Source organism: Strigops habroptila, chromosome 14, assembly GCF_004027225.2.
Source record: "Strigops habroptila isolate Jane chromosome 14, bStrHab1.2.pri, whole genome shotgun sequence".
Lineage (NCBI taxonomy): Eukaryota > Metazoa > Chordata > Aves > Psittaciformes > Psittacidae > Strigops > Strigops habroptila.
The window spans coordinates 3723957-3750244 of record NC_044290.2 but is presented as its reverse complement, the minus strand read 5'-3'; the positions used below and the strand labels follow the sequence as shown (position 1 = coordinate 3750244).

General features: G+C 46.0%; 1 long non-coding RNA gene across 1 annotated transcript in view; it reads left to right on the top strand.

The window, feature by feature from the left end:
* Positions 1–426: 426 nt before the first annotated feature.
* Positions 427–26288, top strand: part of LOC115616847 — a 119762-nt gene continuing 93900 nt past the window's right edge. The window contains exons 1-2 of the long non-coding RNA XR_003994418.2: positions 427–718; positions 9742–9839. This is a non-coding gene — a long non-coding RNA (uncharacterized LOC115616847). The remainder of the gene's footprint in view (positions 719–9741; positions 9840–26288) is intronic.

Genomic DNA, 26288 nt, shown 5'->3' with positions numbered 1-26288 from the left:
CAGGGTGGCCCTGAAGCACTGCTGGGGCAAAGGGGCAAATAAACCAGCAAGCATTAACTGCCGTGGTGCTCTTGGGAGAAGAACACAACTTCTTGAGTGTCTGGAAAGAAAGCCAACGTGCTTGTCATCCCGGTTTTGTGGCACGCCCTGGAGTTTAGATAGGTGCCTTTATGTTTTTTCTTAAGGTTTTTATCTCCCCATCTTTGAACTGCTCTCCCCTCTACAAAAACCCCAAGGAGAAGCAAATCCTATGTGCCCCACAGCTCGTTTCTCAGCGGGGTGGTGACCCACAGGTATGTGTACTCATACCCAAGCAGATCCCACCTGCCTGGGCATCATGTTTAAGATAAGATGGAGATACCCAGCGCGCGCGCATGTATGTGTGTGTGAGGAGGGAAGGGAAGATGGAGGGGGAACAAAAGCAGCAGATCCGCTGCGGTGCTGGGCCGGGCTCCTTGCCAAGAGCGGCTGCGGCACACAGCCGCGGTCGGGGTGGTGGTTCCCCCCATTGACATGGTTGGCGATGCTCCCGCCTGCCCTCTCCTCCCCGGCACGGGCTGCCAACGGGCTGGGGTGTGAAGGTGGCTCTGGGCTGGGATGCGGGATGCTGTCTCACCCTTCCCACCGCTAGACGGGACCGCGGCATCGGCGCTCCGGCAGCCCGATGCGCGCCTGTCCCGCGTGACTCGCATACGCAATGCAGCCATGCTTAACGAGCGTGAGTAATTATGCCAGGCGGAGGCTTGGGGTGCGGGGGGCGGTCGGGATTGTGTGTGTGCGTGAGGGTGGTGTGGTTTTTTTTTTGCTTGCTTTTTTTTTAATAATTCCCATCATTCCCACCCCTTTTCCTCCCCCCTGCCCAGCCCGTGGCATTGAAACTTGGCCACCTCCTTGGCGGTGGCTTCAGGAGGGCCGGGGATTTGGGGGTCAGTTGGCACAGCAACTGCTGTTCGGGGACAAAAGGAGGCTTTTTTGCAGCGACAGTAGCAGCTGCCAGCCAGCATAGCAAATCCGTGCGACTTGGCACCACTCCAGCTTCCTTGAGGGTTGCAGAGGGATGGTATGTTGGAGGGTAAGACTAGCTAATTAATCTTCTGGCAGGGAACAATGTAATATCAGACAATTACAAAGACAGAATGAAATTACTATAGTGGGAAGGCTGGCATATGAATTTCTCAAAGGGTCCATCCCTCAACCCGCCGCTGTTACTTAACATGCAGGAAAAGCACCGACTGTACATGTGCTTTTCTGTTGTGTGTAAGGGGGGGGGTGTATGAATTGAATTATGTGTTTGGAGGAGGGGTGGCGGCATGCGGGCTCCATTGCAGGATAAGCTTTTTGAGGAGCAAAAGGGAGAAAGAAGAGTTGTTCCAAGCAGAGATGTTCCCTGTCAACTAGCCATGCCGAGCGGGCAGACGTGGCGCGTCATTGATGCTACAAGCTCACAGGGTCGGGAATGTTTTTCCTGGTTATTTTTAATGATTACACGGTGATGCCTGATCGCTACAGATTTTTGGAGGAGGACCTGACTGCTGGGCAGAGGGGGAGTGATTTCCTTCAGTCTTTTTACATGGAGAAGCCCTCAAAGAGCTTTGGAGCTGCTAAAAGTTACTGGGGAAACACACCTACCAGCTCAGTGGTGGTAATTGCCAATAATTAGCTGTAATCACTGCTACTTGCAGTTGGGACACTGTGATGAATAGGGCAGTGCAAGCCACATGGTGCAGGCTCCCTCTCTGTTTATTTGCTGTGGGGAAAGAATTAGGAAGGTCTCATTTATCCTGGAGCACAGGAAAGCATCGGTGGGAGATCAGCCGGTGTGGAATTAGTATAGGAAACCCCTCCTTCCTCCTCCTCCTCACCAGGCGTTAGGGATAAGCTAATGACTCTCCTCCCTCTGCATCTCCCTCCCAGGATGAAACTAAATGCAGTGGGATCTCTAGAAGCGTCATTAAAAAACCAATGTGAAAACAGTATCAGCCAAATTCTGTTTGCAATGCTGGATGTGTGCGTACGCACACCAACTCCCTGGGGATGCGGCCAGGAACTGCCTTGAGCCAGCGGAGGATCTGGAGCAACTCCAGCTTGGTTGTTCTTTCTCCTAAGGAATTAGAGTAGGGTTTCGTTTGGTGTCTGTATAGATGAGATGGTGCAGAGATGATGTTTGAAAACCACTGCCTGCCCAGGCTGCTGTGCCTGTTATCACTGAAGCTGGTGGAAACTTAGGCTGAATAAGTGTGTTTTTTTAAGGGGGTAGCAATGTCAAGTGCTGTATTGGCAAACTGGGCAGATTAGGAGGAGCTGCACACAGCCTAGCCCTTGACCTGTGCCCTGAAAGGCATCCTGGTGGGTGCCAACCCACCCATGGGGATTTGTCTGAATATTTCTCAGGGCTGGCTAAATATCAGAAACTCTTCCCGTTGGGTTTCATTAGGGATGAAGGTCCCATCAGAATTCCCTTGGTGTGGTGCATATAGACGTGTGGAGCTGCTTCTGTGCTCTCTCTGCCCTGCCTGGGCTCCCTGTGCTGGCTCTGAAACTGGAGAAACCAAAAATTCCCTGCATAGCCAGGGAATCCCAAAAGCCAAGTCTCTGCTCCCACCACCTGCTGTACCCGCCTTCTGTTTGTTCTGAGGGTCCCCAGTTGCTCGGGTGCCCAGTGGCTGCTATTTCTCTGGATGCAGAAAAGGACGGATGTGACCCTTTGGTTCCTGTCCTCATCTGCCTACCTGCAGCCAACCAGACCTCCAGGGCCTGAGGTTCTGAAGGGAACTCTTTTAAGATCAGCCCAACTTATAGGCTGAGGCTGAAGGTCTCAGAGATTTCCTATCCAGATAGTGATGGCTCTAGTTATGGATGCTGATGAGAGTGAAGAAACTGAAGTTATTGCAATCATTTAATAAACAACAATTCAGTTGGGCTCACACTTGAATATTAAAAATCATACAGTTGAGTCCCTGTTCTGGACTATGTCTGAAGTCCTGCTGAGGATGGACTTTCCTGTCCAGCTCTCCTGTTCAGACCCAGCCTTGTTTTTGGCTCTGGGTGCATTGTCTTTTCCACTTCCACGGAGGAGCAGTGCTGCCGGGCTGAGACTATCTGAATTGCTTCATATTCAGCTATTGACACCAGAGATGTTTCCATAAATTGAGTGCATCTTCTTGACTATAAGTTCAAGTTTTCACTTACTGCATCTATTATGGAGTTCTCTTTACACTGGAAAAAAATCTGTAGTACTGGAATTTTACCTTTTAAACCATACAATAAAAAAAACCCAAACCCCAACCTTTCACAATCAGTTGAGTCAATGAAAGTCACCCTCAGGGTCCTGCTCACGTTCACATTGTGGAGCTGAATTTGCCCATGGAGGTGGGTATATCCAAACGTGTGTGTACTAAAGGGCTAATAAAGGTCTGGGCACTCTTTGACCTGAAGATGTGATCCTTGGTGCTGCTGGAATTTCTTCCTTGCAACAGGCTGTATCTCCCCTCAAGCCCTGCTGAGTGCTCCAAGTCAACCTCTGGAGTTCGGAAATTTAATTTGTAATAAATCTGCATTACAGTACAAGTAAATCTGCTTCAGTGGCTATAAAAATTAATTCCTTATCCTAAACATTATTATATAGCTTTCAAAATGAATTGACTGTGGTTGGTAGCCTACTATGTGCAGTTATTGGTAATTAGTGTAACAAAATAGCATTGCTGTAATATTTCCTGTCTACCCCTCCCCCAGTTGGGAGCCATTTCCTATTAGAGAATCAGAATTGCAAATGCCTGTGTGCAAACCACTCTCTTTGGTTTCTGTATGTATTTTGTGTGTGTTGGAAGTCGATCTGTTCCTTTCTGTGTGTTGGTCTGTGGTTTTCTGGGAGCATTTGCTTCTGAAAAAGCTTTAGCGTGGTGCAGGACACCGTTAGAGCCTGATGCTGGAGGGTGCTGGTGGCTGCCTGGTGGTGCCAAATACTCTTGGATCTCCTTTGAGCTTTAGTTTGTGCTGCTGAGGTTGCTCACCATCTCCCAGGCCTTTGTGCTGTGTCTTGCAGGCAACATGCATCTCAATACCTTTGTCTTCATCCAGAAGCTCAGCTCGTCCTAGAAGACATGATGGATCTGGCTATGAAGGTGCTGGAGTTGGGCAGCCCTGAGTCTGCCAAGAGGTGGAAGGAAGCAGAGGCTTCCTTTTGTGAAGCAGATAATAAATGAAGAACCAGGCTGGGGTAGCAATTCCTGGGCAGCCGAAGCTGCACATAGCAGAAAGATACACACATGGAAGGCTGAAAGAACCTGAAAATCTCTCCTGTGATTTTGCAGCTGGACAAAGCACGTTTCCACACCTTATTCTGTTGGCTTGACTGAGCAGCCTGAATGGGATTAAAAGGGGGATGGAAACAAAGGAGCAGCAACTCGAAGTTTAGGATATACACTTCTACTTCTGTGTGAGACAGATGGACACTGTTGGGCAGCTTTGCTCCACAGCCCCATTCTCATCTTGTCCAACGCCATCCTGCATCGGGCTGCTCTGCCTGGCCAAGAGTTACCAAAGCCCGGTACCCACCCCAAATGTCTTGGCATAACCTCTCAGGAACACCCATACTGAACAATGCTGACCAAAATATACAACTGGCATTGATTTGTGGAGTTTCCCATTGGGTTATTTTTTCAGGATCATAAGTCTTCTTCTTTTCCCCTCCCAAATTTGCAGCCTTCAACATTGCCTTTTGAAATACTCCTTTGCAGCCATGAAGGTTAGAAACCTGATTCATAAGGAATGAAAGTTCACATTCTCCTGTAACTTTCTGACTCTGGGATCTGGGGCTTGTACGTGAACTACCCAATTTAAAACTTAACAGCTCTGTAATAAGAACCAGGGACCAGAGAAATGGGAAGGTGGGGGAAGGCCTGATGTTTTTTCCATGTTGTCCCCAGCATGAAGTTTTTTCTTGAGTTTTGATGACATGACAGCTTCAGAAGTCTGGATCTATGCCCTGGACTCAGTCAGCCAATATATCACAGAGCTGAAAAATGCAGAAAATAAGCAGTAAAAGTGAGTGGGAGATATCTTTGCCACCCTGGAAAACATTCAAGATTTAGGTACAGTAGTAATAATAATATCAGTACCATTCTTGGCCCAGATGAGGATGGTAAATCATAATTCCAGAGAGTTACAAAGTGAATAGGCTGTGCCAGCTGAAACCTTTGATTAGGTTTTGGGAGCTGAGCCTGGGGTTTTGTGTTTCAGCTGGAGCTGGACAAACGCAATTAGCTTAAGCTTGAGGATACAAATTCGCTCCAAGCTGGGGGAGGAAAATAAATTGCATGTTGGAAGGTGATATAATCATGACTTTCTCCAACTGGGTTTTTTTTCGTTAGGTCAAAGGAGATTGAAATGATTCAAACCAGGATCTTGCTGGGAATGAACTGACGTATTTTCTTCCAATGTAAAACTGATATCTGATATCCATGTAAAACTTCCACTGATATCAGCAAGGCCACTGCAGTACTTTGAATCCTCTGTCCCCATCACTCCTGTGGGATGAAAGCAGCACTTTGGATGTTGTTGGTACTGGCCAGGAAAATTGGGATATTTTCTCCATTTTAGTTTCCTTATGGAAAGGTCTGTACCTCATGAGTTTGTCTGGAATTAAATGTTTTTAAGCCCTTTGACCAACTCCTTCTGTCCTCTTGCTTTGGGGGAAAAAAAAATAGTGACTTTTCTGTGATTCCACCCGCATCTTTCTAACTGGAAGTTAATTTTGTTCGTATTTGCTGCCCTTCTCGTGTCACTGGCAGCCAAGTTTGCTGAAGCCTTTGTGCATAGACTTCAAAATGCCCCGATTTTTCATCAAAGTGGGAAGTATCTGGTTTTCGTCATACGTGTATTTCTGCATTTCTTCTCAGTTCTCTTCCTCCCAACCCCAAACCTCTCCTTCGCCACTGCTGCACTGATCACTCAACTCTTTCAAAGCCCCATCAAAGTAATTTCAGCTTCATTCTTGGTGCGAGATGGGTATTTCTGTATCTTTTTAATGAACCGTATAAATCTGGAGGAGAAAAATTAAGAAAACAAAACCTGTAGCAAATCAGTGTGGTGCATGAGTTCTTACTAAAGCTGGGCAGAAATCAGATCTCCTGTTTGCATGAAAAACTCAAATGAAATCAGTCTCAAAGTTTTAAAAAAAAAAAAAAAATCTGAAAAAAAAAAATTTGGGTCAAATTAAATATTTAATTTCAATAAAATCAAAGTATTTCAAACATAATTTCAGTAAAATCAAAGTATTTCAAACATATTTCTTTGGTTAATATTTTATGAGACAAGCCTAAAATTAAACATAAACTTGTTTCTCAGTGGGGAAAAAACAGAGGTTGTTTTTGTGGTTTTTTAAAGAAAAAAAGTCCATATGATAAAAGTACCTTTTTTCCCCCTTAGAATAAATTTTTCCTCATACTGAGAATTTGTGTATGATGTTGTGTCGCAGCAGCCGGTTCAGAGAGATGGTGCCTCTGGGTACCGGATCTCCTGATGCTCCGGGGACATAGATGCGCTCTTGCTGCTGCAGTGTAGTTTGCAGAAAGGAGTCTTCTATGTTATCTTCTCTATTTCTTGCATGGACTTGCTGTACTAGATTTGGATAGACAGGTAAAACCGTGGTGTGATGGTCACTGTGGCTTTGAGGTTTTCATTTCCTGCTTTGAGGGTTGAGCACAGCTTGCTTGAGGAACAGTGACACATGTGGCGAAACCCCCTCCAAATTTGTCTAATCTTCAATTGTGGAAGTGTTTTTCTTTATTCTCTTTGTGCACACATAGAAAGAGAGACTTCCTATGAATTCCAAAACACAACATGGCAAGGTTGGGCCATAACATAACACAGTATTTGTGTGTGCTTCCAAGGAAAAGCTCTACTGCCTGGCCTGAGTTTATATGTGCATAGATCTTTTTGCTTGAATACTTAAAACCAAGGAGATTGTGCTTTATTGTCTTTATTCTGTAGACTGCTTCCTAAAATCACGTTCATTTGCAGCACAATTCCTGCTTTCTTGTCTAGACTTTCCCTGTGGCTACTAAAAGGCTTGGCTTTTTGGAGTAATAATAATGGGGCAATGCAATGAAAATGCAGGACAAACACAATGCTGATCAATTCTCTTTAATGTGAGTCATTTATGCATGTGCTTGTCTGGTGGTATTTGTCCTCTGATGTTTGGCAAATGTGCTATTTAGCTGTTTTCTTTGACCCTAAATCACTTTGTCTGCAGCAAGATTCCACTCCTGCTAGAAGGGAAAGCAGCTACACTTAACCTTTTGTTTTCTACATCAGATTTCTGACAATATAAATAGTTTGCTAGTCACTGGTGAGATAGCTGCACTGGCAGGAATAATCTTGTTTATATCAGTTGTGTATCCTCAGGCTTTTCTCGCTGTTTTCCTCTGGTAGTTACTAAAATTGGTGCAGATCTCCCAGTGTGTCCGCAAGGATGGATTCCCTGCAACTGCTCCCATTGCAAAGCTGAGCCTAATTGCAACAGGCACATGTGAACAAGGATTAAAATGAAGTTATTGTAAAGCCATGGCTTGTGAACACTCCAGTATCTGCTGCAGCTGCACTGGTGCTACCAGCACTGGAAATCTCAGATTTAAATCCGTCAGATTTAACTTCTGTGCCAGTTTAGGCTACTTTAGATGGGATGCTTTCCATGATGCTGCCTTTGCTCCCCTGTGCCAGGGAGCAAGATGTGTATATGTGTGCTGTGTGCTCTCTTCCACTATTCAAGGAGTCATGTGCTGCCAAAGGGAAGCTTTTCCCAGGTTTTTTTGCTGACACAGAGCAGGCTGCTGTTACCTGGGGCAGTTGCAGAGCAGACAGCAGCACTGCTGGAATGAGGGCAGGAGCTGTACAAACAATTTACTATCCTGCTGCAAGGATGCTACAACAAGGCCCATAAACAGCCACATAAAGGGAATCTGGGTGGGAGCTGGGAATACCCTGACAAACACAATTCTCCCTTAATTTAATAGAACGGTCCATTCAGCAGAGAATATATTGTAAAGCTCTCTCAGGTTGGATGGCCTCCTATTGTGTCTGGCCTTTGAAGTGCTGATTAGCTGGGCTGGGAACACGCTGATAAAAAGTTAATTTCTATTTGCTGTTGCTTTGTAATTGGATGAACACGAAAGCAATTAAATATTAAAACATACAAACAAATAACGAAGTCACTGTAATTAGCCAAAGTTTGATCACTGTCATATTTATTTAGGAGGAGATGATACGTCTCAGCAGGTGACATTTTAAATACCCTTGGCTGCTTTGGTGTTGTCTTCAGAGAATGCTGAATAATATACGGAGGATTTAATTAAACCCCATTGTAAATCAGCTGTGATGACAGGGAAGTGACAGCCACATGTTGAAAAGAGAATTAGGCCGCAGCAAGAGAGATTAATTAACTATTTTCTACAGAGTTCAACCTAAGCATGGGCAGGGAGTTTGTCCGAGGAGGAGAACTTGATTTTTGAGTTGTTTCACTTGAGGTTGGAGTCTGGTGTGGAGAAGGATGCTCTGCACCTGGAGATACTGCAGCCCCTTTAAGGGGTGGCTGTGATTGTTCATATAAAATGAGAGAGGGAAAGTGAGGTGCTTGGTGCTGCAGCCTGGAGCAGTGAGTGCTGCTGGGTGGCTCTTGCCTCCCAGCACCTTTGCAGCCTTTGGCCAGGACAGTCCCAGTGGCTTGTTGATACAGAAAAGATCTTCCACCTCTGTAAATCAGTCTCAGGTATCCTGAAAAGCTGCTTCGAAACTTGAAGGAGGGAAGGGAAGCTCCTGGATGTTTGCTCAGCTTTGGCTGCATCAGGAAACCCCAAAGTTTATTAGGCAGTTATCCAAGTTCCCTGGCTGATTCTTTTACAGGACGTGCTTTCTTCAAGTCCATTGGCTGCGCACCAAAGCAGGTGAGTGTCAGCGTGTTAGTAATGACAAGAAATAAACCAAACTAGTGGGTGTTGCCTGAATCCAATTTGGTGAGTTTTATGTTAATGGAGAAAGTGGTGTGAGAGAGAAATGACAGAGCAAAGGGATAAGGGAGTGAGCAGAACTGAAATGTCAAGGGGAGGGTAAGGGTCACTGTGTGTGGTTAATCAGCAGCATTCACATTTGAAGATTATCAAGCCTGATGGGTAATACTCTTAGCTAATTTGGGCACTTCTAAAGCACTGTTGCCTTCTGTGAGCATGGGTTGTATGGAGAGGAGGTGGTTCAGTTCTTGTGCAAGGCCAGATCTGATTGCTTGCCAGGCCTGGGAAAGCATTTTATCTGAAGCAGCTACAAGGAGCTTGTCAGGGGTAGATCTAGCACTGGTTGCCACCTAGAAGAAGGTATAAACCACACCAGGCTTTTTCTCCTCTCTTCTCCTACTGAGAGACAATATTTCCAATGTTATGTGAGATGTGTTGCCAGTGAGGGACAGACAGAAGAAAGTTGGGCTGGAGAACCTTAAATCACTAAATTAGACTGAAAACCCTCAGAATGTCCCCATTCTGGGTTTGTGGTGAAGACCCTTGCAGACTTGAACTGTGAGATGGAAGTTAAAGAAGGAAATGGGCTGGGCAGTGGTGCTAATGGGGGCTCATCAGGGAGAGCCTTGTGAGGGGAGCTTGAGCCACATGTCCAGGTTTATGGGGTGCTGCTGTGCTTTGGGAAGGCACAGGGTAATTTGGTCTCTTATTGAACTATCCCATGCATCTCCTTTGGCAGGGTCATCACTGATCACCAGGGACCCGGGGCGAGGATGAGCCTGGATGTCTTGGTGTGGGCAGCTCAGCGCAGAAGAGGCGGTGGTCCTTCTTGCACAGGTAAGATGCTGCCTCACCTGGGATCACAGCATGCGGATGAAGCTTTCGCTGCTGGAGATGGTGATTTGCACATGTGACTTTGCATTTCAAAGCCTCATTTTTCCCTTCTCGTACCACTGAAAACTGGGAGTAATTGTACACATATCAGGAAAAAATTCCTTTTATTCCCAGAGGTGTAAATTAATTGATTCAGCCCAGGAAAAAGACCTGGGCACTGTTACAACCAACTCCCTGAAGGCATCTCCTTGGTGTACAGGTCTGATCAAAAATGCAAATAAGATCTTAGGAGGAGTAAGGGATGGGAAAGGGTGGAAAGTAATAAGGAAATGCAATATTGTAATGGTGCAAACGAGTAGTGCTTCCTTCTCTGAATACAACACAAAAACATGATTTCTGCTCCCCAAATGGTCTTGCAATTCTGCTGGGTGTGCAGAGCAGAAGGAAAATAGTGATTGGGAGCTGGAAAACCCCCCTGTCAGGGCAGAGTGAATGGCTGGACTTGCAGAGCACTGGGCTGACATGATGCCCCAGAGCAGGGAATGGAAGCTCTGCCTCTACTAAAAAAGGCTGTGATGATGTGAAGCAGCTCACTCTGAGCTTCATGCTCATGGGCAGTCACTGGCTGGGAGCTCAGCCTTTCTTTGGTGACTGTGGAGAAGCAATAGTTGCCAAGAACGGATTTATCCTTCCCCGTGTCCTCATCCATGATTTGCTGGTTGTGTTTTGGGTCTCTTTAGCCGCCTCTGAAGCTTCAGGAAGAGCTGCTGTGGCGAACAGACCACACTGGTGCATGTCCTGGCACCGCTCTCTTGGGCTGGGGTTGGTGTAGCTGCTCCGATGGGCTGGGTTGTGCTGCCCACTGGATTTGAATGTGGGAGAGTGCTTTTTCCTCTGTACTGCTTAGTCAGGCAGTATGGATGAGGCTTTTGCTGTCTTCCATAGTGCTGTATTTATGGGCTCTTCTAAATCAACAGGGACTACTATTCATTGGTGGCAGGACCCCAGTCTGTGATGCTCTTGCTCTCTCCTCCTTTGGCATGTTTTTGCCATGATTTCTGGCCTTCTAATGTAAGTCTTCAGCTTACCAGAGGAGGTGAGGAGATGTTTTGTGGTGGGTTGTATTACAAGGAAGAGATGGTCTTTGAGATGATCCATAGTAAGTATGTAATTTTGGTTGCTGCAAATTGAAATGGATATTTAGGTGATCCTTGCAACCCATGGTGAGAGATGACCACCTCTGAACAGGGGCTTTTGGGGGCCTGTGTCTCTTTGTATCTACTAAGGCATGCCTGCAGCAGACTCACTAGATAAGATGCAGAGAAACTTCATCTCAAATGAACTCCAGTGCTGCTGGGTTCCCAGCTGCTGTGGCAGATGGGACTGGAAAAGCTGTGGGCTTGTAGCTGAATGTGGAGGCTGTCAGAGCAGTGTCCTAAACACTGAAAGCTTCAATTTGCAAAGCTCCAAGAAATGGATCCTTTTTGTATCTCAAATCGAGCACCCAACCACTTGGTACCCTCCTGGTTTTAATTTGGCTGTGCCTCAGTTTCTCATCTCTACAAGAAGAATTCCACCTTTCCTCACAGGGCTGCTCCAAGGCAAATTAATGTTTGCAAACCACTCAGATACTATGATAATAAATGCTGTGAAAGCCCAGGAGAAAATTAATAGCTCATTATTTAGACCAAGACTTCAATCGTATGCCATACCCAGGACACAGGGCTACATATTGAATGATGAGGATAAAGAAAAATATTGAATAGCTACTCATTAAGAGAGCACCATCCATCTGGTGTATGAAAGGGAGCATTTTCCTGCAGAGAAAAGTGGTCCACGATCATATTATTGCAATGTGTGTTGCAATGCACCTATACAAGGGGACTGGGCTTTGGTTATCTGTGCAGTCTCGATTCTGGCATTTTTCAAGTACTTGACTGCAACCTGACTGCTCTTTTAACACTGGGGTTGGCTTTAATATATAGCAAAGAGATAAAAATGCCAGTAGATGGCACTCAAGAATATGGAGCATCATTCCCGGGTGTGCGAGACCAATAAAATGTGTTGTTGTGTACCACAAATGGCTTCCTCTGTGCAGCTCTTTATATCAGCTGGGGTTTTTTCTACCTTCTTCTGGCTTGGAGATTCAGTGCACAGAGCAAAGGGAAAACAAGTGCATGAAGCAGCAGGGGTGGTTAGGTGCTCTGTGCACTCTGATCTCAATATTGTTTCTACCTTTTGGGTTTAAATTACTTAACAGTCTAGAAATCCTGAGCTGTGCTCTCCTCAGCTGACCCTTTTTTTTTATGCTTTGCTTACAGCTTGCCTGTAAAATGAGATGAGAACTTAATTTGAAAGCTGAAGTTAATTGACCTAAATAAACTAAGAGCCTTCTGTTGGCTTTATGGTGAAAAAACCCTGCATAACCCTAGGTCTCCCCCTTAAACATATCACAGAGCAGAATGGTTTTCCTGGTGCATCTTCAAGCTGCTGCTGTTTACTGACAGTTAGTTGTGGTGTAGTATTGTCTAGAGAGAAGAGCTGTTGTGCTCAGCACTGATGCGCAGAGATGGGAAGGCAGCACCAACCTGGAGCATCTTGGTTTGAGCAGGAAAGATTGACCCGGGTAGTGAATCAGGAAAGGGTTTGGCTGCAGACTACCTGGGCTATGCAGAAAGCAAGTCCTAAGCTGCAGAAGTCTCTTAATGTCCGCTTTGATGCTTGAGTTGGCCACAGAGCAGAGCCTCTTGCAGCCAGATTTTCTTACTCGATGTGTGGTGTTACAGGATTGAAAAGGGCAATATTGGGCCAGACTGTCATCTGAAGGATGAGCCTGGCCTTTAAGATCTGTGGTAACCTTTCTCATCTGTGGTATCATCTCCCTGCTGGGACTGCAACCTCAGGCTGCCACCTCCTCTGCTCTCCCAGCCACAGCTACCACCCAGCTCTCCCACTCTGTCTCACCAGCTTGCTGTCTGAGCTCTGCTCAGAGAACATCAGTCTTGGCATGACTACACAACTCTACCCTGGGCAAGCAGATGCTCCTGTGCTAGTTCAGCTTGATTCAGTACTACCTGAAATAGCTGAAACCAGAACAAGGAGTACTATGTTCATACCTGTATCAGTGCAGTGATTTAAATGCTTTCTGGCTGCGTTCACGCCATTTTTCTTATCCAGACAAGTTGCTGGGCTAGGCTGAAGGATGCTCTTCTGGGAACTGCAGACAAGAGGATGAAAAGATAAAGGGCACAGTGTTAGCCTCCAGCTCAGCTCCTCAGAAAGCATTGGCCATGGAGCTCTGAGCACTGGACAAGGATGGGAGACCTTGGTTTCACCTCTGAGTCTGCTGGAAACCCATCGTATGAGCTTGGTCAAATGGGAGCTAACCATTGCCCTTCTCTGTGCTGCAGTTCTCCTCTTGTAAAATAGTTTTGACAATAGCCTGTTTCCTTGTGAAAGCTATTGCAGCTCTGTGAATGAAATGTCCTTGCTTTATGTGTTCTTCAGGTGATATACTTGGGGCTGGGGGCCATTTGGAATAAGACAGTAAAATGACATTGTGGACTTAGATTGAAAATACAGACATATTTGGGTACGACACTCCAGAAACGTGTGTTTTATCAGCAAAACCTCGCATCTTTAGAGGATTTGCCAGGACACGGGGAGGGAGGGGGCAGCTGTCGAGGTCCTCCCTGCGGCTGTGGCGGTGGGAGCCCTCTTGTGGCACATGCTGGATGTGCCTGAGATGTTGGGAATGTTGGCTTGGGTGTCGAGTCGGGATGGAGAAACTGATTAACAAAAAACGTCATCTAGAGAGAGAGAGTTGTGTGTCCAGGAATAATCAATTCAGTAGTGAGTTCTATTTCAAAAGCCTTCATTCAGTGCAAGGCAATAACAGTAGATGATGTTGCTTCATCTGGGAGAAGTCACAAACTATTGAAGAAATTGCCAATGCACTTCTAAGCTAGGTAGAAGAAGAGAATTGTAGAGTATCCTAAGTTTGAAGGGACTCACACAGGTCAATCTAAAACCATACATCTAAGAGCACTGTACAAGTTCTGCGTGAACACTGACAGGCTTGGGGCCATGACCACTTCCTGGGAGGCTTGCTTCAGAGTTTAACCCCTCTCTCAGTGAAGAGCTTTTTCATCATAGCCTGTATGAACTTCCCCTGACACAGCTTTAAACCATTCCCTTGCATCGGTATCACCAGAGATAAAGATCAGCATCTTCTCCACTCTTCCCCATGATGAAGTTGCAGACAGCAATAAGGTCACCCCTCAGTCTGCTCTTCTCCAGGCTGAACAAACCAAGTATCCTCAGCTGCTCCTCATAAATCACATCCTCTAGTCCTTTTGCCATCTTTGTGGCCCTCCTTTGGGCACATTCTAATATTTGTGTGTCTTTCTTATCTTGTAGAGCCCAAAACTGCACACAGCTGGTGAGGCCACTCCAAGGCTGAGTATAATGGGACAACCATGTCTTTGGCTGTTTAGTTATACTGTGCTTAATGCACCCCAGGCTATGGTTGGCCACTTTTGCTGCCAAGGCACATTGCTGACTCATACTGAGCTTCCCATCAACCAAACCTCACCAGTCCCTTTCTGCAGGGCTGCACTCCAGCCTCTTGTTCGTCAATCTATACGTACATCCAGGTTTACACAGTCCCAGGTGCAGAATCTGGCTCTTGTGCTTGTTAAATTCCATACAACTGGTGATTACTCAGAGCTCTAATGTGTCAAGGCCTCTCTGTAAAGGCCTCTCTACCCTTGAGGGAATCAACTGTTCCTCCTAATCTTATTGTTGTCAAGATCACTTAGTGTGTGTTCAACTCCTGTGTCCAGGTCATTGGTAAAAACACTGAAGAGACTGGACTCAAAAATTGAGCTTTGGAGAAGAACACTATTGACTGGCCACCAGCCAGATGTTATTGCATTTACTCAACTCTTTGAACCTGACCCTTCAGCCAGTTGTGTTGTGTACATGTCTAACTGTATGCTGGATAACTTGTCCAGAAGCTTACTGTGAGAGACAGTATCAAAAGCCACAGCCACTACCTTCCCTTTGTCCATTAGGTGGGTAATTTTATTATGAAGGGATATTAAGGCAGTGTGAAGCATGACTATCCCTTCATGAGCAGATGTTAGCTTTGTATGATGACTGCATTGTCTTTCAAGTGTTTTTTCTATAACTCCTAGAATAATCTTCTCCATAATTTCACCAGGCACCAAAGTGACACTGACAGGCCTATAATTACCAGGGTTGTCTTTCTTGTCCTTGAAAATTAGAATAAGATTTCCTAGCTTCCAGTTGACTGAGTCCTCTCCAGGTTCCCAGGACCATTGATAGATAACTATGAAAGGTCTCACAATAACATCAGCCAACTCTATCAGTATCCTGGAATGAATCTCATCAAGCCCCATCATTTTGTGTTGTACTGTGTGGCACAGCTAATTAGTTGCAACAGCTAATCCTGCACAAGTTTAAAGTCGACAGAGACCTTATTGCTCCCCCAGTCATGACCCTCCAGCCTGGGGCTCCAGGCACCTCAGGGTGCACCATTGGTGTTAAAGATAGAGGTGAAGAAGGAATTAAATGTCTGTTTTATTTTCATCCCTATTTGTAAGGCGACCAACCCCATCCAGTGATGGACCAACAGCTGGGGTTTGGAGAGAAAGCAAGCACAGAGCCTTGGTGTGAAAGGGGTTGCATTAAACTAACCTGTGAGCGAGGTCATCTCAAACCTGCTCAGAAAGCTCGGCCGGGGCTGGTACCTGTTGCTGCAGGAAGATGTTCCTGCAATAGTAATTGAAATAACTACAACCCAGTGTAACAGAGGGGAAATCGCTGGCCGGGGAATGTCGCATGAGCTGGCAGCAGAAAACAGATGTTCCCCACTACATTTACTCTCTCAGTGAAAGTACAACAGATGCAAAACAGCATTAAAATGGTAGCAAGGCTGTAAATACAGCTCCTAATTACCGCACCAGGTAATGTCAATTGCAACAATCCAGATTTCTCCCACGGATGCTCTGCAAGCAGGTGGGATGTATAAAGTCTTTTAAAAGATGGATTTGCTGGGGGTTTTTTCCTCCCCCCTTTTATGCAACATACATAAGCCTGCTCACTTAGGGCAGCAGAGGAGAGTGTCACAGCCTTTCTGCCTGATGTATCTTTGGAACACGGTGCTGAGAATAACCAAAGAGATGAGAACAGAGTGTTAAATGCAGAGATTTGGGGATGGGGAGAGGTGGGTGGAGGAAGCTGCCTAGTACGGGAATAGTGTGAGCAGGAAGGGAAAGGAAGGAGCAGAAATGAAGAGCTACAAGAGACAGCATGAGTGACAGGGAGAGAAAATAGCATGGAGCAGGGTGGCCCCAGCTGACTTCTTGGAAGGTACAGTGTTTGCTGTGAAGAGGAGAGATTTGGGATCCTCCAGGCTCTGGCAATGCCTGAGTGGTGGTATAGTAAATGGTAATGGATGGAAATACAGCCCCTCGGTTCTCTGCTGACCATTCTGTTCATGAGACTGATTTGGGGTTTATAACCCTGCCAACCGCAGAAGCAGCTCAGATCTCTTACACATTAACATCACTGGCACCTGCCCCTGCAAGCTTCTGGGGTCCCCCTGTCCAATTTGGGACATGCAAGTCTGAAGGAGGTTGGTTTGCACTTCATTCCTTTCTTCTAAAACAGGAAAGACTCTCTTTTTTCAGAGGTGATTTCTTGAGTGGGTGGGAAAGACATGTTGTGTCAGGATAGTGTCATTTTTAAGGTGGAAAGGCCTTTTTGGAGGCTATTGCAGCTCTTCCTGAAGGTGGAAGGTCCTTGTGTGCTATAGCTCTTCCAAACTGAACCTGAGCCATGGAGCCAACCCTAAGACACAACTTGGTGTGGAATACTAGCAAGGCCATGGGACACCCTGGAAAGGCACACCAGTGCCTGCACTAGCAGCCTGCCTGGCCTGAGTGATCACTCTTCTACCAGAGCTAATCAGCGATTCCTGCGTTGCTTTAGCAGGTTGGGCATGTTTCATGGATTAATATGGAGGTATTTAGAGCCTGAATATACCATGAAAGAAAAAGAGAAAAACACATTTCCTTCTCTTCTTTCCTGTAAGCACTCTTCCAGCTTTGTTGCTCTATCTGCTGTTGATGGCTGCTGGGAATAACGTGTAGGCACCGAAGTGAGAACCAAACCTTCAGGATAGTCATATATTACACACAAGCGTGAAGATCAGTGCCTGCCCGGAGTTTATTCCAGATGTTGTTGTGTACTACAGATATTTCTGAAGCTGATGCTCAGCTTCTCTTCATGCTCCAAAGCCCACTTGACCACAAACCTGCATGCAGCCCTGGAGAGGCAGAAAGAGCTGGCTGACCCCTTGGGATGTGCAGGGGGGAACAACTGCCTTCGGGCTGCCTGGGGAGGGCAGGGGACACCCAGCCTGTACCTGGCTGGGACACAGCACAGGGCCCATGGTGCTGCTGCAGCCTGGCATGGCCCCACAGGGCCTGGTGAGGAGCAGGGATGTGTTTGCTGCACGCACCTACAGTGAGAGCTGTAATACAGTCACAAACCAGAAAATTCCCTTCTCTTCTCCCAATCAAATTAGGAGGAGAGAGCGGCAGAAAGTGCATTAACTAATCAAACTGTGATTTCAAATTGATTATTGCAAATTGCCAACCATAACAATTCTCCTAATGGCAGTGATTTAAAAAATAAAAAATAACAAAACTAAGAGCCTCCATTAGGTGCTGTGCTAACTCCTCCTTGCTGGGTGAGGGCTGTCTGTACATCACAGCCCTTGCACGCATCTCTCTGTGGCTCAGAGCCCTGGATTAGCCCCTAAACTGAGAGATGTGGGAGCAGATGCTTGGCTTTCTGCTGGTTCTGCCCCTGTCCACCATCGCCTGGCATGGGGAGGCTGGTGGCAGCCTTGTTGTGGGAGAGCTGCCTTGCTGATGGCAGGCGTTCCTGGAGCCTGGATGTGGGCAGCAGCCCTGTGCACCTTCCCAGCAGTTTCCCTGGCAACCAAGTCATCCTGCCAGCAGCCTGCCATGTCAGGAATAAAACAAGATGACACTGCAGCTCCTCAATAAAAAAAAAAACAAACCACAAAACCCCCACAACAACCTGCGTCCTCCTTCCCCTCTCCCCAGACTGTTGGCTCCTTCCTCCCAGCTCCCACCCTGTGTTTTTGCAGGCTGTCCTGGCATGCCCTTGTACAGAGAGGAGCAGAAAGCACTGTACTTTGAAGACTGTCAGTCAGTTCAGGCAGATGCTGGAGTGCTGGGAAATGGTAAAATGGCTCCTGCGTGAGCTGCATGGCCCTGGCTGGATGTTGGTCAGGTTTCTCCATGTTTTCTTCCTGGACAACTGGGTGGTTTGTTTGGCTGTGGGTGTTGGAAACGTTATAGGACCAGGAGTTGAAGGCATCTGAACTGCCTCAGATTCCAACCTGGCACAGTGTTCCCCTACTGCCACAAACATGGCATAAGTGTCCATCATATTTTGGGCTTCTCACTGTTCTCCTGTCATGGCCATTCTGATAGGGCCTTTGTGTCTTCAATGGACCTGAGACCTTGTCACGAGAGGGCTTCAGAGGAGGCTGGTTCAGTGATGGAGAACATGCTGGCTGTGTGTTTTACATGGAGTTTTATATGGTCTTGTGTTGTGGTGGCAAGATTAGGAGCGTCTACCTAGAAGATGGGTACATGTATTAGTGGTCAACCTGTGGGTTTTGTGGAATTAACCCTGCAATGTAAAGACAAGGCAGGATAATTTTTTGGATCCATATGATGGGTCATCAGGAGGACTATTCCTGGACACAAGTGAACATGTAGGGTCTAGAAATCTTAGAAAGTGAGATAGAGAGATCTATAGTGAAATCTGTTGCTCCTAATAACACCTTCAGGGCTGGACACACGTGTGGATGCTTGTAGAGGTGCTTTATACCGCACCTCTAAACCAACTAGTACTGGGGAGTCTTTCTCAGGCCATACTGTTCTTTTTTGTTCTTCTCTTTCTTTTATTCTGTTAATATAAAACATCTGTCTGCAGGTCTTTCAGTCTGATGACTTTTGTCCAGACCTATGTTCTTTTCTGAACTGCTTGAACAATTCCTGCAGATTTTACAAGGTATCTTGCTTGTAGCCCTAGCTCCCTAGTGAAGCAAGACAAGGCTTTCCTTATGTTATAAACAGGCCATCCCACTACTGCTTCATGTCATATAAAACCTAATTCCTAATTGTTGTGTTTCCTCCAAGGCGGTTTGCCTCCCAAACGTAGAGTTAGACTTGCAAGGGTAAAACCTCATAGAATCTGCTTTCCATTGGAGGCATAGAGTGAAACTAGAGATTTACTCAGTTGCACATGTTGAGTAAGCCATGTGTTTGTCATATGTGTTTGTCAAATTTGTTTCTCTGTGTAAAGCAGTTTTGCTTTGATACTTGCATCTTCCTGCCTGTACATCAAATTCACTCAACTGGTAAAGTTGTGTTTGGGAACAGAGGTTCTCGTTTCACTTGCTACTGATGCCTCTGTTTATATCTAATTGGATTTATTAGCCCAGGAGCTCATAATCATGAGTACTTGTGCCCATGTTGCCTGATATTTATACTAACCCATTGGGGTTGAATATAATTGCCTTCTCTTTTGATTACTATAAACATTTGATAACCTAGCTGTTCCTGGCCGTTGGAGAGGTCTTATCACTGTTCTCTAGGGAGTTTGTTTCTCTAGCTCAGGGACACCTATCTAATGACAAGAAGATAATTTCTATGGAGAGGCTTATCCTGTTTGTACAGGACAAGTCTTGGGATTATAGAGTTACCAGCTAGGTACAATTGTTTGTCTCTGTTCAAGCAAAATATTTTTAAGGTGGCTAGATCATTGATGCTGTCCTGTCTGCTTATGCTGAGGGGCACTTGAGCCCCATCCTCTCCTTCCCTTGGGTCCATTAGTGTTCACAGAGGCCTGGAGATCGCCTGTCTTGTTGCCCTCCTCAACCTGAGAGGAAGAATGGCATCTCTCAAAGGAAGGCAAATGAACTGGTTGTCTAATCCACTTCTAGTTATAACTGTCCGGCTTCTAATTCTTACCTTGGAAAGACCAGATGATTCTTCCAATCACGTCCCATCAAATGCCATCGCTTATTCATCACATGGCTCATGAACTATGCCCTGCTCTCTGTCTGGGGCTCATGCACGCTGCCTTCTCCAGCTCTTTGCCCTTGTAAGTGAAAAAGCAAGAGAGCAGAGCTGTGGGGAGCAGTCACTCCTGGGAGAATGGCTAACAGGGTCAGCACCACTTGGTTTTCATTTTCCTTGTATTCTTTTTCTTCTATGGCTCTAGCAAGAAGGGGAAAAATGAAGGAAAAGAGAAAAGATTTGATGGAAAAACTGAAATAACTTATGAGTTTATACTCTATACTTAGAGTGGGGAAGTAGGGGAAGTGTAGAAGATATTTAGGAAAAATTCCAAATAGTGTTTTATTCTGAATATAGAAAACAAAAACCAGCTTCATACTGTGTGTGCTACTTTTTCTGTTTTTCTAGTAGCTCCATTAAAAGCTCAATAATATACAGGAATCTATTAAAGGTTTTCAAGATGAAACCAAGTTTGGTCATTATCACTAAACGGCTCTTTGGTGGGCTGTATAAAAAGAGTCAATGGTCTCACTGTGGTTCTTAGTGGAAACATGCCCAAACTTCAAACCCAAGATTTCTGCTGGCCTTACATCAGCACTAACAGATGCTGCAGGGAATGAGGGCAGGTTTCTGACTCTTCTGCTGGCCTGTCCTAACACCCTGTTTCCAGGATTAGTTCTGCCCCAGGCATGGAGGAGGCAGCAGCTCTGGAGTCCTTTCCTGGGGCAATTCTTCCAGTTTTAGTCCTGGAGATCCTCAGGGGAATCTGCACCATGGCTGCTCTTGCTGCTCCTGCAGAGCTCTCCTGGGAGTTGGAGCCCAGCAGCTTTCATCTGCGCTTAAGTCAGGCTATTACTACACATGTTTTTTAAACCTGTACCTCTCTTCCATGAATACAAAAAGGCTGATGAGTACAGCATTTCTGGCAGTCTTTTGTATCTCATGCCTTTGTTAGGACTCTCTCACTTGCAAAGTACTTCAAGTGCTAACCCTTCCCTTTAAGGACTCCCACATGGTGTTGGGGGACATTATGGTAAAGCCTTGGTAAGCCTCAACTGCGCTCAACAGCAGCATGTTGCAAAGCTCATTTGTCTTTCCATGGGCCAAATGGTTGTAGAGGACTGACTGATCCTTGGAGAGAGATTTTACAATGCATAAGAGCAATTCTTGTGTCACTTTTTGTTTATTAAGAAGATGGAGGAGCCAAATTTAGACCTGGGAATGAGGCTTGCTCTATGGGATAACAACAAAGCCAACTCTGTCTCTTGGAAGTGAAGAACAGAGGCAGCAAAAGAAGAGATTTGCTGGGATCTGGCAGTTTATACTGTCATTTTCCTTGGTTTATTGCCAAACAGATACAGTCTGTGCTTGGGGAAAACAAGGGGATGAGTCAGTCTTCTCCGCTCAGGTTGTTATAGGCACCTCTTGCAGGCTCCGATTTAGACTCTGCTTAGTAGATCTGAGCTCTCAGCTCCACCATGTCCCACTGTTTGTGAAAGGACCGGTCTTTGGCCATAGGGTCTGATTATCTTCACGCAGCCAGGACAAGTCCCGTCCATTAGAGGCTTAGCAGAATGGGAAACTAGAATCTCCCACAGCCATCCTCTGGGAGAACTGCCCATATCTGAGTCAAAGGAGCAGCCAAATTCCCCTCTAGAGGTTTTTGCTCTCAAAAGCGATTTGGCAGTAGGTCAATACAGAGGAATGTCATGTGCGTGTGGCTCACGCTTGGTTTCTTGTGCAAGAAGCACAAGGAGATGAGGGTGCACGAGAGTTGGTTCTGCAGGGCCAGCTGATGGCCCAGCTATGGTTCTTGGTACCACAGCTCAGCCATTCAGCATCACAGGCAGCTTGGTTTTGTGAGCGTCTGGGGCCTCTGCAGTGCAGTGATCCAAAAGTATTCCGATGGGGCAGCTGGCCCTGCCTAGGGCCTCTTTGCAGCACTGCTGCATGTTGCTTTTTCTTGTAGGAATGTCAAGAGAGGTAAAATCCAGGAGGGATTTCTCAGGGATTTTTGTGTAAGCCAATAAACCAGCAAGGCTGCTGAAGAAATGCAGCCTCAGAGCTGAGTCACATTGCTGTGTTCAGGTCATGTTGGACACAGGAATTTATTCTTCTGAATTGTCACCCTGACAGGCTCTAGACAGGTCAGTGCCCATGTTTTTGTGCAGGGGGATACTTCCCAGGGCTCGTACTAACAGCTATCATGATGTCTTTGGTGTTGTAGCTGATTTTCTTGCTAAGAAAGAAGAGCTATTTATTTTTAACACTGTCCCTGTTCTGTTTTAATGGTAACTGGCTGACACCAGGTATGACATGGACCCGGTAGGACGTTGGTTGCCTGCACAACCTGAGCCTGTGTGGCAATCCTTATGAAAAGCTCCCTGAACAAATATCCTTGTAAATTTGAGGAGACGAGGAGCTCTGTGTGCTTGGTGCCCGCTGGATGCGATACCAGTAGGTGTGCTCAGACTACACGGCTTTATGTGTCTGCAGAAGTACTAGTCCATTGTAAACAAGGGAGTCAAACCTGAGGCTTGGTCTATGTGGAAATTTTCCAGACACTTTCATCTATTTCTCATAAAGTTTTGATGAATACATCATGATCCAGAGAGCTGCTATTTTCTCTATCATGCAGCAAGTCAATGTAACAAGAGCAAAGTTCCTGACTGGGCAACCTGCTTAGAAAATGTAGCCATTTCTTTCGAGATTAGTGTGCTTTCTCTGAGCTTTTCTTTTATCATGGATACAATTGTAGTTGCTTGTGGACGGACATAGGAAATTATCTCATACAGTGTGTGATTGGGAAAAAAACCCACCCCAGTTACATTTCTCTGTTCCCCGCAGAGAACTTTATCTTGCATATTGAATTGCAAATAGCAATTCCAGTGGAGTTACGAAAAATAATTTTCTGAGCTTAGTTTCTGCTAAAAAGCAGGACTGAAAGCAAGGTTTTGTTTTAATTAACTAGGTGGTTTGTAATCAATTCTCCCCTGGCAGGGATGAAAGTGGCTAGTTCAGTGGTCTAATTGTGAAAACACTAGCAGGAAAATGTCTCTATAACCAGGCAAATGAATTCTCTTCAAACAAACACTCATGTCCAAAGCTAATTTGAATGCTATATCCAAAAGATATTAAGTGGGGTTTTTTTTGATGTTTTACTCTTGTTTGGACATTTCTGCTGTTTAACTCTGCAACTACCTGTTTGTTATTTGGCTGAATTAAGCCCTGCTGCCTTCGTTAGCATATACAAGAGCTTAGTAATACAATCAGGCACTAATGCATTCATTTTCTACTTGACTGCTCATTCATTGAGATGTTAGTACATAGGAAGAATATGATCAGGGTGACTGTGGGATGAACTAATCAATTCATAATGAATGATCTGAAAATACAGCTGTCTGAGGGAGATGGCCTCGGCACGGGCTGAACTCAGCAGGATTGGAGGAGAACCCAACAAGGTGGGGTGTTCAGCCCTGAGCTGAGATGCCACCACCTTATTTCCCCAAAAAACCCTTGGGCAGAGTTTGCCAGGAGCCAGTTCAAGAGCTGCAGGTTGGGTTCATTTGGAGCAGCCTTCCACTGCACAGAAACCCAGAGACCTTCGCTGAAGCTGCAGAGATCTTTATTTGCAAGGGCTGAGTGCTGGTAGGGGAGAGCTGCCAGGGTTTCCGCAATGACAACTGCTCCTTTCTGTTTGCCTTTCCTCATCCCAGCCCTGCCAGGAATGTCGTCTGTGGGGTTTTTTCTGGTTCTGAGCAGCTTGCTCTTACTGGTTTTACTCTAACTTCTCTCTTGGGAGTTAATTATTACAGATAGTTCCACATAATCTTTCTGACTGCAGATAAGAAAGCTGAGCTGAGGTGCAAACCTGTGGCTGGGATCCATTTTAAGTCAGGACTGGCTTCAGAGGTGTGTAAAAAGCAATCAGAGCGCTTGCAGGTTGCTTACATCTGTGTGTCTCGAGCAACAGCAGTGGTTTTGAAAGCCACTTTTTTCCTGCGTTAGCAACTCTCCTCCACCTATCTGACAATGCTCTCACAACAGGGATTGAGCGTTGCCCCTTTATTGCCACTTTTCAGTAGAAGACATGGAGACTCAAAAGAGCTAGGTAATTTCCTAAAGGCTACCTGTGTACTCAGATGTGTGCTACATCTGAGCAAGGAGTCCCTACTTTTGTCCATGCAGTTCCCCTGAATCCTGGCTGCTTCATACAGGAGTCTCCTGCTCTTGCAGGAAGGTTGAAAGCAACCTTTTACTGTAAGGTTGGACAAATTATTTGCATGTAGATTTTCATCTCTCTACTTTGCAAATGTCCCCTCCATGCTCAGCCTTATTAATACTGCTGGTGTGTGTTTTCTTACCCTTGGACTAGGAAATGCTCCTTTTCTTTTCCTTTCAGCATCTCTTTGGTTCCTACAGACAAAAACGTCATCTGGGTTACTCTTGACTTGAAAGTAGATCTGACAACCATTTCCCGGCTGTCCTGGCATGTCCTGGACTTCTTGGGTGCAACTAAGATCAGGACCTCTGCCTTACAGACAACTCCCATTTCCTACAAATAGGGGTGCTGCATCCCGAGCTGTTGGTTCAGTCCTAGAGGAGGAATGTGGCAGCTGCCTTTGCTTCAAAATACAGTAAGTTTCAGTCTGAGAATGGGTCTTCTGATGTCCAGGAGCAGTTCAGTGATCCTGTCATGTGGAATGGCTCCTGCTGGCAGAGATCACCGTGAATGATGGTGAGGTGATTAATGTGTCTTTGTGATTAACCCCAAAGTGATGTGTGCGTGTGCTGTGTGACGAGCACTGAGGTCTACCCTGCCCACCTCCCTGTGTGTTATGCCTATAGCAGCATATACATTGCAATTCTGGTTTGCTTACCTACAGGAATGGATGGGATTATTCGCTTTGGGAGTGAAGGTGGGTTCCTGTATTGTTTCATTCACACTAAACCAAAAGATTTGCAAGTAAATTCCAAGAAGACTGAAATCAGAGAAGATGCTTAACAGGGTGCATCTGTCCTGCAGAGTGGAGGCTACATGGTCAGGGGAGTCAAGGGCTCAAGGAGGAGAGAGTTGAAAGAGATTTAGTAAAGACAGGGCAAGTTCAGCTTAAGCTGTGTGTGTGTCTGTGTGTGCCCAGGTGCCCGTGCATCTCCATGTGTGGGATTTTTCTTCCCCATTCTTTCACCACCCAATGTTCTTTATTGTCTCTTGCAGGTAGATCACTCGTTGCTATAAATTTTCTTATCTCCAGTGCTTTTCCAATTATGGATAACAACAGGAAAGCAGTCATTGGTTTCTAAAAGGTCATCAAGATTTAGGGCCCGATTGGGAAGGGGATGACTTATGGAGTTAGCTTGTGTAAATCTGGGGAAGTTTTATGCACAAGTCAGGCACGAAATGTAGGCAAGATTCATAAAAAACCAGAGATTTACACGTGCTTCAGTTAGCGAAAATCAAAATGGTTATGAAAATTTCCCATTCTGTCTATGTCTGTATATGCAAAGAATAAGCTTTAAATGTGTTTTTCAAGTGCCTGTGGTGCTGGGGAAGGGCTGTCCTGCGAGCCGTGGGCAATGGACCGCTGTCTGTTCAGAGGATGATCAGGGTGCTCAATATGAGCTTCTCCCATACCTTGCCTTTTTAGTCACCTAGAAGTGATCTCCTCCATGCAAGAGAGGGCAATTTGGTGTTGCCTGAGTGCTGGCAGTGTCTAGGGAAGGTGATGGCTGGGATGGAGCTGCTTCTTGGGTGACACCAGGATTAACGCCGCTGTCTCTCTTTGCACCCATAAAGTCACTGCAGATCTGTGGGGCTTTGTTCATCGAATTTGTCAGGTTTGCAGGGGACGTGAGCCTGCCCAGACACTGGTTCTACATCACCTGCTGTTGGCCATGTCTGCTGCCAGCAGCTGGCAGGAGAACAGTGAAGGCTGCAAGCGCCAGAGGCTGTGAGCAGAGGAGACACTTCAATCCCGAGCTGTTGTACAGGCAGCAGCTACATCCCAAAGGTTGCTTGCCTTACCTATGTGCTCAAAGTGTCCATCAGCCTCTGTAGTGCAGCTACTGCTGCTGCCAGTGTCATAAGGTGACAGCCTGGTTCCCATTGGTATTGCAATGGCTTTTGTGCATATACAGTGATGCCTTACTGCAAGGCCTGGCTCCATCTCAAGTGGTGCAGCCCATGAGAATAAGAGTGAAAAATGTCTCTCTTGTTTTATGGCCTGGCCTGTCCCAAAGCATCCCTGGCCATCAGGTTCCCCTTCTGCTTTCCTGTGCTGCTGACATACCTCTTCTTGGC